This window comes from Cupressus sempervirens, chromosome 1 (genome assembly GCF_028749045.1).
Source record: "Cupressus sempervirens isolate cs-2001-9-10 chromosome 1, ASM2874904v1, whole genome shotgun sequence".
NCBI lineage: Eukaryota > Viridiplantae > Streptophyta > Pinopsida > Cupressales > Cupressaceae > Cupressus > Cupressus sempervirens.
In genome coordinates this window covers 245,575,120-245,588,478 of record NC_143118.1, presented here as the reverse complement: position 1 = coordinate 245,588,478, position 13,359 = coordinate 245,575,120, and positions in this window count along the sequence as shown.

Sequence of the window (13,359 nt, the reverse complement as noted above, 5' to 3'; positions counted from 1 at the left end):
ATCTCTTTCGATCAACTTATTCAACTTGCATATCACACACTTTGGAATCACAACTTGACCATTTACTTATACCTTTTAGATTGTCAAGTTGGCTAAAATAAAAATTAGAATAACCAATATCCATCACCACAGTTGGCTAGAATCAATAGATAAAATAATTAAGCTTTACATGTCAAAATAATAAAATCCTTTGGTAACCGACCCAGCTCGGTAGTAACTAATTCTAAAGTGATTTCTTGTGTTAACCAACAGAAGTTTTGTTAACATTGTGAACTTACAAAATCCCTTTGGTAACCAAGTGAACTTGGTTAACACTGATTCTATTCAACTTTCCCTTCATTAACCGACTGAACTCGATTAACACTCTTTTCTACTTAACTTCCTTCAACACCCGAGTGAGCTTGGTAGATGATACCTTCTATACATAGTAAACTCAAGAATGCTCGATAGACTAGGAAAACTATCTTCGCTAACCAAGTAAGCTTGGCAAGCACTGACTTTCAACTGATATGACATTCATGTAACATCAAAGACAACACACAATTAATCAATTGTATCCAACAAATAATACTTGTATCACCTTAATAAAAATTTAAATGTATCCAAGCATGGTGGTACCATAGGAGCCTTTGTTTCTTTTTCTCTAATAGATTGAATACTAGTTGTTACAAAAAATAAAATTGTGTCTTGAGCTTGCATATACACAATGTTATTACTTATAATGAATTTACCATTGAGCACAAATTGGAATAAAAAACATTATGAAGCTATGGATTTGGTAGATAAACATGTTAGTAATCTTTGTTGCAAGATCATGTCCATATTAAAGTTGTTAAAGATTATATTTTCAATAGTTATATTCGATATGGGACATTTGAAGGGTTTTTATGATTTTTGAAACAATTCACAAATAGGACACTCATATCAAAACTTGTGGCCTTTGCAAGTTGGGTTTCTTGAATTGGGAAACAAAAAAATATATTTTAAAAAATCAGCTATAAAAGGGAGTTATGTGTTTTGGGTGTATTTTGACACATCATAGAGCATCTTCGATTGGAGATAAGTTAGGTGTCATTTTATATGGTTTTATCTCATCATTTTGTAATGTCATTTCATGGTTTCATAAATTACATCTCTTAGATATTATGTGTGTGAGATGGAGGTTGTGTGTAAGATTCTTATAAATGTTGAGTTATATGTGGAACTCTGGTTGGTGATATCCTATATGAAAGTATTCTTTGCAAGTATATTGTATTCTAATATTAATTCTTGATTAATATATTATTCAACTTTTAGAGTGTGGGTTTTATTCTTTAAAGGGTTTTCCACCACATAAATAAGTCTATTATGGTATGTATGATATTTATGTTTATTACCATAACTACTATAAAGATGTTAAAAAAAATGCACCCTCCTCTCAACATTGGCATAAGAAGTTATTTCACTACATTAACTTCTTTTCAATTGATATCGAAGTCTAATCACCTTTTATTTCAATTATGAGTCACTGTATTTTTTGAACTAATTTGAATTTGGTAGGAAGCTTGATAGAAGATTGCAATCTTGTTGTAGAAATTTTAAAATGACAAGTTGGGGATAATAGGATTGAACAGTTTAGCCTACAAATTATACCATGTCTGACTTGTTAGTCATTTAAAAGTTCTCTCTTTCCTTTTCCACACACTTAAAAATATAGCCCTGGAAAATAGTGGCTACTATTTTATATGAATAGATTCCAACTAATCCGATGTGTTTGGCTTCATTGGACCTCTTTCTCCTTTAGAATCCTAAATCTCCCCTTAGAAGACCTCACTCTAAATCCAAATTCAAAGAAATTAAAGAATTTTAAAGTATTGGTTGATTTTTTTTATCAGAAAAAAAAAGATTGAGGATGGATAATAACAATTAATTTTCCTTGAATGGTTTTTATAGATTATCTAAATATCAGGCTCATTCATATACAAAACACAACTTTTCATTCTCCATAGTATAATAGAGTTGAAGAAGGAATGAAGAGGACACTAATGGAGGTTAAGAGTGTGGTGGATATTACTAGTCTATAAAAAAAAATTGGATGTTTTTTTCACTACTTTTTGTCTTGCTAATGTGTCTTCTATGTAAAGTCTTCTTCGAGAACTCAAGAGGACAAGCAATCTAATATGTTAACTTTTAATTTTTTTTGTAAAATAATTTTTTGTTTTGTATTGTCTGGAATACATAAATAAACACATCTTTACAATACTTGAATACAAGACTACTAATCAAACTAAGTCCTCACACACTCGTTAATGTCACTAATCAAGCACCACTGTTTAACCTATTCATCTTGAAGATATATATATATATATATATATATATATATATATATATATATATATATATATATATATATATATATATATATATATATATATATATATATATATATATATATATATATATATATATATATATATATATATATATATATATATATATATATATATATATATATATATATATATATATATATATATATATATATATATATATATATATATATATATATAGAAATATAAGATGTATTGGTCTATGTTCTTTAAAATGTTACTATCTCATTACACATAGGTTGACTAATTATAATCATTATTCATTTTATCAAATCAATCCAATACTTCATAACTAATCACTAAAGTCGTCAACATCTACTAATCTATCCTTAATACCAATTTAATTTAAACATTGGTGTAGAGATAAACATTCATTAAGGTGTGTGTTATCATGTGGACTTTATTACTCTAGTTTTATTTTAATAAACAAAATAAATATTCATAGTTCATTATTTTTCATCATCTTAACTTAACCATTTTTCTTACCTAAAAAACATACTAGGTTTACAATCTCATTTCATAATAATTACTTTAATGTAAAATAATTTTCTTATTTCCCACCATAAACAATCATTCAATATTCCTAACAATTCATTTCTAATTTCATTGAGACATAGTTATCTATTTGTTACAAGTTTCATACTATTCTATCATTTTCTAATAAATTATTTTGAACATTAAGTTAAGAGATAGCATTTTCTTTCCTTCCTATTATTAATTCAAAGATATCATAGAATGATTATCCCTAGGTTCATTTCCCTATAAAAAATTCATGTAATGAGATAAATTCTAAGAGATAGAAGTATCAAACTATTATATTTAAATTCTTCATAACATGTTAATTTTCCTTTTCTTTTCCTAGAACTACCCTTCCTTTTTTGGTGTAGATAACCTAACTACTTTGGCATATGATATGCAAGGTCTTGAGTAACTCATTTATGATGTAATAAGGTTGCATGGACCATTTAAAATAAATCATTTTACAAGGTTTTATAGACCTTGCCAATGCATAGGTCTAGGCCTAACTATTTTATGCAGGTCATAAGCCACTTCATGGGGGAAAATGGATGTTTTGATAGAAATTGTATGCTTTTTTTACAAGCTAGAGTTGTCATTGCATCAAAAGATCAATTTTTCAATGCCCAATACAACCAATTGACTTATATAATATAGGAGGTGGTTAAGCCATGTCGCAAATCTTAAAGGGGAATGTTGGTCGCTAGTCCAACAATCCCCCACCTTGGCATTATTCAAGGGGATTCAAACCTATGACGAAGCTTTGATACCACTTGTTACAAGCTAGAGTTGTCATTGTACCAAAATATTGACATATCAATGCCTGATACAACCAATAGACTTATACACCAAAAGATGTGGTTAAGACATGTCACAAATATCGAAGGGGAATGTTGGTGGTTAGTCCAACAAATTTTTGGGTCATATGTTCCTATTGGAAATTTTTGAGTTCACTCATTTCAACCATGCCAGTTTAGAGCAAGAAGTTACAATATTATAAAAGTTGTCATGCAATTTTGTGATGTTTTACTACAACTTTTTTTAAAGTTGATCTAATGACTACATAGTTTCAAAAGTAGTTGATATTGAGGTTTTGGATAGTTTTGGAATATGGGTGTGTTTCTCCTTTGAACTATTGAAGACTATTTTTGAAGGATTTACAATAAAAAAAATATTTTGATTAGAATTGTATATATAATTTTATCACTACTTTCTTTATTACATCATATTGTGTAAGTATGATATCGTAAATCTCTATAACCTTCTCTTATGTTTGTTTAGGTAAATGAATTAACATTATGCTGAAATAAGTTTGTGTAGTTTAAGTGATCAGGGAAGAGAGAACCAATCCAACCTATGAAAACCCATTGTTGAAGCACAAAAACCCTGAACATAAATGGATATTGCCTAACATTCCACCAACAGTTATGGCCAAATCCTTGGTGAATATTAGGCTTATGCATGTATAATTTGATGCAAAATGAATTTATTTTTTTGATCAAACTATGATTTTTAACAAGAATCCCTAGGTTTATCATCTCAATGTGATAAGCCAATCATAAGAGAAGGTAGAAGAAAATATCACAAATAGACTGGTGAGTGCCTAAAAAGTGTGCAGAACATTTCATTTTTATTTTTTTAGGATTTCCAATGATTTGAAGGATATTGCAACATGATTGGTGAAGGGATATAGAATTTTGTTTGTTGAACTACTTAATTGAGGATTTTTAGGTGACACAAAGGTATGTTGGGAAATTAGGGCCAAAGGCACTCCTAACTATCAAACCACCTTGCTGACTAAACCCAATGAAAGAAAAAAACAAAGAACAACACCAAGGAGATAGAACAAACAATATATTATTGATTCATCAAATGATCTGCAAACATGCCCTGATGTGAGGGCTTCTGGGTTATGACCAATACAATGATCAGATATACATCAAAATGCATCCAATATGATACAAATATGATCAAATATCCTACTTCTAGCTTGCTAACTTCTACAATTCTTCTACATCATCTCTTCCCTTTTTGTGCCTCCCTAAGTGTAAACCTAGACTCACTACTTATACTTTCCAAAAACACTTATGAAAGATTATGGATCTTCAAATTAGAGAGGGTCAACCTCATAATGGTCTACACACATCCCAATGCATGATCCTTAGATTAAATTTATATCTCAAATTAAATAAAAAGTCAAATATGAATAAGAACCAGATATAGACAAACTCGATTGAAGAAGTAACCGAGCATCAAAAAACCACCAAGCCCACTTGACATATGAAGGAACTCGACAACCATAGGAACTTGCTCAAAATAGGAACTCAACCAACACTGCAAGAACTTAGCCAAAATAGGAGCTCAATCAACACTAAAAAATGAACAAATATGAGTAGGGTAGTAAGGTAACCTAGGATACTCCTACATCAGATAGCTGAGGTTGAAAAGAAATGATTCTCCTGAATCATGAAGGTGTCACAATTCGAGCTGAATCTAACTCAGATTGAGAAATCTATGTAGCATCTTCAATTGACTTTTTCTTTCACTTTACCAAATACTCATAATAATCTCTTCCTCTTGTACTCTTGCTAACTCTTTGGTCCAATATATGTTTAATATATTCAGTCTTCTTCTTAGAATAATCACTTGGTATAATAGCTTCATCATCTACCTCATGATACTCATATAAATCAAAAACATTGAATATAGGAGATATATCCATATCATCAGGTAACTCAACTTCATAAGCATTACCACTATCAAACTTTCTTAAGATTCTACAAGGATCAAAAAATTTCATTTTCAACTTACTGTATGTTCTAATAGGAAATCTACCTCTTTTCAAATGAACCATCACCTCATCGCCAACTTCAAAAATTGGTGTCTTCTAGACTTATTTGCATTTTCCTTATACTTCCAATTACTTTGTTCCAACCTAAAATTCACTTCCTCCTACAAAGACTTCGTAACATCAACAAACATTTCTCCTTCAACACTACTCTTATCTTCATAAAAAATATCCGTCAAATCTATTACACATCAAGGTTACATTCTAGTAACAATCTAAAAAGGTATTTTCCTAGTACTCCTATTGACAAAATTATTATATGAAAACTCAGCTTGTGCCAATATCATATCCCAATTACTCAGCCTATCTCCAAGTAAACATCTTAGTAAATTACCCAAGCTTCTATTCACAACCTATTTCTATACATCTATTTGTAGATTGAATGTAGAACTAAGGTTAAACTTAGCATCCATCTTCTTCCACAAAGTCTTCCAAAAATAACCAAAAAACTTGCTATCTCAATCTGAGATAATGCTCCTCGAAAACCCATGCAATCTAATAATCTCTTTGAAGAAAATATTTTCAACATGTATTACATTAGATGCCTTCTTACATGGTATGAACTGTTCTATTTTAGAAAATCTATCCACAACAACAAATATGGAATCATACCCTCTTGTTGTCGTAGGTAAGCCAAGATCAAAATCCATACTAATATCACTCCAAGTTTTCTCGAGAACGAAAATAGTTGTATACAATCCATTATTCTAACTTACTCCTTTTGCAACTTGACAAATACCACAGCTCTTCACAAACTTTTGAACATTCTTATACATATGTAGTTAATAATACTTATGTTGAGCAAACTTAATGTCTTATGAATACCAAAGTGTCCATCCAATCCACCACAATGATTTTCCTTAATTGAATTAACTCTCATATAACTTCTTTGTATACAAAATTAAATCTATTTGAATAACATACCTTCTTGAATAAAATATTCATCATAGTTACTCAGTTGATCTGATAGATTCGGTGCTCTACACTCTCTCCACATCTTAGAAAAATCAGGGTCAATATCATACAACTCCTTCATCTCATCAAATCCAAGAACTTCAATATTCATCTTGGTCAATAAAGAATGTTTTCTACTTAATGCATCTACAACTTGGTTAATGATTCCATTTTTATGCTTTATCATAAACTTGGAACTCTACAAGAACTCAATCCACTTCATATGTCTCTAATTCAACTTATGTTGACTTCCCAATTACTATAATGCCTTATGATTAGTATACTACACAAATTATTTAGGAATCAAATAATTTCTCCACTTCTTCAAGGCTTGAACAATGGAATAGAAATCTTGATCATACATAGGATATTTCCTCTTAGCATCATTCAACTTCTCAATAAAGAAATCAATATGTTTACCTTCTTGACTAAACACAACTCCTATTGCACTTTCGCTTGCATCAAAGTCAACTTGAAATACCTTATTGAAATCAAGTAAAGCCAATACATATAACTCAATAATCTTTTGTTTCAATGTCTCAAAACTCATATCAGCTCCATGTATCCACTTGAAATCCTTTTTATCTCCTCTCATTGTATCATTCATAGCGTTACAAACATAACTGAAATTCCTTGTGAAGTTTCTCTAGAAACTAGCCAAACCATGAAATGATCTTACCTCGCCCACATTCTTAGCTATAGGCCACTCTAGAATTTCTTTAACATTCTTAGGGTCCATTTTCAAACCATCATTTGAAATCAAAAATCCCAAATACATAATCTCCTTTTTCATAAAGGAATACTTCTTCAAATTAATCATAAACTTCTCCTCTTTCAAACTCTGCAATACTTTCCTAATGTGCTCAAGATTTTCTTCCTTAGTTTTACTGAATATCATAATATCATCTAAATAAAAAACCATAAACTTACCCAATAATCTCTTTATAACTTCATTCATCAACCTCATGAAAGTTCTTAGTGCATTAGTCAAACCAAAAGGCATAACCAACCATTCATATAAACCATCTTTTGTTTTGAAAGTAGTCTTCAACTCGTCGCCTTCTCTGATTCGGATGATGATAACCACTCTTCAAATCAATCCAATAAAGTATTTTTATCCACTAAAAGAATACATTATATCATCCATTATCGGCATAGGAAACCTATATTTTACTGTTATCTTGTTAATAGCTCTGGAATCAATACACATTCTCCATTCTCCATTCTTTGTAGGTGCCAATACAATAGGTATAACACATGGAATGAAGCTTCTTTGATTAAGCCTTTTTATAACAACTCCTACACTTTCATGTTAATTTTTCCATTCTCGATAGGTGTTAATATATGTGGTGCTTTATTCAAAAAACTAGCTCCAGGAATTAGATCCATACAATGATGTATACTTCTTATTGGTGATAAACCATCAAGTATATCTTTTGCAACAATCTCATTGTACTCCTCAAGAAAAAAAATTATTTATGCTAGTACTTAGTTAATACTATCATCTTTTGCTATCACTCAGCCTCTATCACCTTATGTCACTCAATGATTACTATTTTTTGTCACTTGGTTATTACTGGCACAACTTGGTGTTCTCTCACAACAAAATAGACTTGGTTCTTCTTCATGTCTTTTTAAAATTGTTTACCATTAACCATATAAACTCTAAGAGTAGTATAATTTACCTCATCTAGAACTTCAATTAAAGGAAACAATGTTTTCTTCACTTTGTTCACCCAATTATTATATTGATTCAGTATACCATCATGTACAACATGCCTATCATCCTTCCAAGGTCTACCTAGAAAAATATGACAACAATAATAGGCATAATATCACCTAGAAATTCATCAAAGTAGTTTCTAATCTTGAATTTCACAACACATTGCTCACTTACCAAAAACTTATGCCCATCCTTGATCCATGAAATATTATAGGGTTTAGGGTGTCTCAATCTCTACAACTACAATTCTTTTTAACTAGCTCCTCATATTACAAATTCGTTGAACTATCACTATCAATGATAACTTTGCAACATTTCATAGTCATCTTACATCTAGTTTTGAAAAGACTTTTCCTTAGGATAGGTTCACCATCGTCTTTTATACTACACAAATTTCTCCTTACCATCAAGTTTTCTCCAACCTCGGGTCCACTCAATGAACCCTCAATATCTCCTTGAATCACAATATTTTAGCCTTTATTACCTTTATTCCTCTTTCTCAAATTTTTAGATTCAAAGACTTTATGTCCTTCCTCACCACATTTAACATATTTACCACTAAATCATCCTCTTCCATGACTACCTTGGTAAGAACTACCTCATCCTCAATAAGAACTATCACCTTTCCACTTGACCTTGCGTTTCTCATCATTTTTCCATTTATATTTTCCTTTTATTGGTAATGTATTGTTAGATCTAGTACTTTCTCTATAAAATTTACCTATACCTTTGTCTTTATTCATGATTCTTTTTCAAGATCTCCTCATCTTTCAATGCATATTGATATGCTTCTTCCACACTATCCAATTTCACAAAACTTATTTCATCTTGAATTCTAGATCTCAAACCATTTAGATACCTTGCAACTTTCTCAATCTCATAATCAACATATCCATATTTGATGTCCAATTTATAGAATTCCTCAATGTACTCCTTCACTGTCATGTCCCTTTGTCTCAAATTTTGCATCTTCCTCAACAATATAACTTGGTAATCAGTAGGAAGGAACTTCTTCACCTTGTTCACTATTTTCAACCAATTTCTGATATTTTCTTTTCCTATTCTTTGTGTATTAGTTTGTAAATGCTCCCACCACAATGAGACATGACCTTTAAACCTACTCACTACAATTTTCACCTTCCTATTATCAGGATTACTTTTAAAATCAAACAACTTTTCAATAGCAAAGATCCAATCCAACACAACATCTATTTACAATTTTCCATCATAATGAACAACTTCAAAAATAGGCTTCAAATGTGACCTAAACAAAACCCTCAATAGTCTTTCCTCATCTTGATCTTCTTTGAGCTTGGGGCTAGGATTTTGTCCCATTACTTCATCATCTCTCACATAATCATGATGTCCTCCTCTCTTGTGTGTTATCTCCATGCCATCTAATCTAGTTGCAATCTATCTTAACATGTCCATTATGGCATTATTAGTATTTCCTCTTCCTTGAACCATCTTGACAAATAAGCTCCTATAAGATCATAAACCTCTACAAGTTATAGACCAAATCCTCAAATATGTCATCTTATAACCAATATCTAGGGTTCCACGTGATCCAATCCCATGAACAACTAGGCTCTAATAGTACTAGATACAAAGCTAGGTTGGGTAATTAGGGATGGAGGTACTCCTAACTATCAAACCACCTTGTTGAGTAAACCCAATGGAAGAAAAAAAATAGAGAACAACACCATAGAGAGAGAACACACAATATCTTATTGATTTATCAAATGGTCCATAAGCATGCTTGATAATGAGGCCTTCTTAGTTATGACCAATACATTAATCATATATACATCAAAATGCATCCAAAATGATAAAACTGTGATCAAATATCCTAATTCTAGCTCGTTAACTTTTACAATTCTTCTACTTGATATCTCCCCTTTTCACGCCTCCCTAAATATAAACCTAGACCCACTACTTATACTTGCCAAAAAAACTTACAAAAGACTCTAGATCTTCACATTAGAGAAGGCGATCCTCATAATTGTATGCACACATCCCAATGCATGATCCTTACATTAAATTCACAATTCAAATTAAATAGATAAGTCAACTCTAACTAAGAACCATATACAAAAAAGATTGGTCAAAGAAGGAACTAAGCATCAAAAAACTACCAAGCTCACTCAACATATGAAGGAATTTAGTAACCATAGGAACTTGGCCAAAATAAGAACTCAGTTAATGTTGTAGAAACTCATCCAACACTATAGGAACTCAGACAAAATAGGAACTCGACCAATACCATAGGAACTTAACCAAAAAAGAAACTTGACCAACACTGTAAAATAAACAAAGATGAGTGGGATAGAAAGACAAGATGCTCCTGCATCATTAGGCCTAAGATGAGGGTTATATAGTTCACTCAATATTTGGAGGAACCCATATGTCATTTTGGAAAAAAAATTGAATGGGAGAAATAGGTGTCTAAAACTATGATCTTCTCATAACCTTGTTCAAAATAAGTATAGGTAGAAAAAATAAGTTGGCAAGGTTGACTTTGCTAGCATGAATTTTGATGATACTACTTTGGGTTGGGGATGACACCCAAAAAAAATTTTGAATAGTAACTCTACATTGCTGCAGTTATATTTTGTGGGTGTCTTTGCTTTTATGTTTATTTAGTAAATTAGATGCATGTGAATGGTTTTAGATAAAGGAATGTAGAGTTATGGAGGATTGAATCTGAATCAATTTGGCCTTAATATTGGCCTCCTCTATTGTCAACATAGCTAACTTTTTTTCTGTGTGAAGCATTGCTGCAAAATGCTTCTCACTCTAAGCTGGATCTTTTAGTAATTGAGTGCTAGAAATATTTAGATTTCATTCCAAGCTCATTATTCTTTGGTTGGTTTCTTGTGTGAAACATGAGGAATCACACAATTTGGTGTACAATGAGAATACATTCTCAAGTGCCTTTTTCACTATTTCAATCTTCTTCGCCAATTCAACCTGTGAAAGTGCTATTTCACTTGATATATTCTCATTTACTTTCATCTAAAATTTCTTTTCTAACCATTCCAATAATTTAACATTAGTTCCTAGGTCCTCATTCTATACCTGGTCCAAAATATTGGATAGTTGCTCCATTATGGGCTGAGTTTCATCAAGGATTTGCAAGCTAAATGCATCAAGAAATATTTATTTGATTTCTACCAATGCTTGCTTCTGCCTATACTCATTTTTGAGTATCTCTTGCCTCTTCCTCCTTTCTAGTCCCTCTTGCACTTCATTTATCTGTTGCAGGTTCATGGTTCTTGAGTCATAGCTTGGTATGACTATTTCTTCATCAAGTGAAGGGTCTCCATAGTAAAGTACTCTTGCAACCTTGGTAGTGCTCAAGCCTAGTGCTAAAATTTTCAATGGTACTGCATCAGTACTTGGCTTCTTATTAGGGGTCCCCAAGCTAGGCAATTTTACCAATGTTTGTATTGCCTTCTGCTCCTTAGGGGTTTTCTCTACTTCTTTCTCCTCTTGTCTACTGCCTTGATCAATGATGAAAATTTGAGGAGGTGCACCTTGGGTTTTTGCTACAGGAACATCTTGTCCTATTTTTTCCTTTGTTTTCTCCTCGGTAGTAGTTGTTACCTTTATTGTAGAATCAACCTTAGAAAATTTGTCATGTACTTCTTACTCTTTGGGTTGATCTATTGTAGCTATGGGAGGTTGTGAGGATTGTTCTTGTGTTCTTTATTTCTCCCTTGTTATTTTTTCTATAGCTTTCTGTAATTCCTCAACACTCACCAAAACTAGATTTGTACAAAATTGTGCTTGTAATGTTGATTGGTGAAGGATCTTCTTGAGATCCTCTGTAGCCAAAGGATTGATGTTCTAAACTGAAGTGTGAGGAACATCCTGTATAGTTAATTCTCTGTAGGTGTTGTGTGTGGAGGGCTTGGTGGTGGCAATTGTGTGTCTTGGACACTGATCTTCAATTTTTGCCTCTTCACCATGTGTTGTCTCCACTATCTCTTTTTTTATCTCTTTCTCTCCTTCATCTTTTTCTTGCTCTCCTTCTTTCTCTTTCCCATTCTCTTCTTCTTCATCATTCCTACCCTCAAATGGGTCTTCCCATCCTTCCTTTACAGTTGTCGAAACATATATTAATTTTCACATTTTTGTGGAATTTTGGACAACATCTTCAATTTGATTTTCCAAAATATTGAAGGCTCTGTATTTGGGTGCAAATTTTCTCCCACACTTTTTACTAGCCTTTGTTATTTGACCTTTAGTAAGGTCCAAAATTAAATGGGCAAATGTAGATTCTCTTATTTCTTTATCCATTTTGAGATAGTAATGTCACTTATTTTCTACTAATGAGCTTAGCTCCTTAGGCATTGAAGTGTCTAGTTCAAGTGGGGTTGTCTTGAACTTAGCCATCATAGTGTAGATAGATTCTTCCACTATGTTTTGTTGTTCTTTTGACAACTTATTAAAATCTATGGTATTTAGACTAGATAAATCTACATTATCTCTTATAGTATTGCAAATATTTTATAAATTAGATGTGGCAAGATGTCTTGCCATTCTAAATTGATCTTCATTAGACTTTGTTCTTTCCTCATCTGATTCTAGAGGTGCAATGTACTTCTTCCTCTTTTTCTGCTCAGTAGGTCCTACTTGTTTTGTTGCCTTTTATTTTACCTTCTCCTTTGCCCCTTGTGTTGTAGCCCTAGTGTTAGCCCTTGTAGTTGGCTTGGCTTTGCAGGCTTCTTCTTCTTCTCTATGGGTTGGGCAACTAGCTACTTCTGAGCTTTTCTTTTCTTTTCTGTTGCTCAACCTTTGGTGCTTCTTGCTTGGCACCTTCTTCTTCATCTACATCTTCTCCCATACCTTGGGTTAGGGCAAGTGGCCCTTAATCTTTCTCTTCTTCATCACCATCGGCATCTACCTTCTACTTCAGCTTCCTCTGCAATGCCTTCCCCAAATTT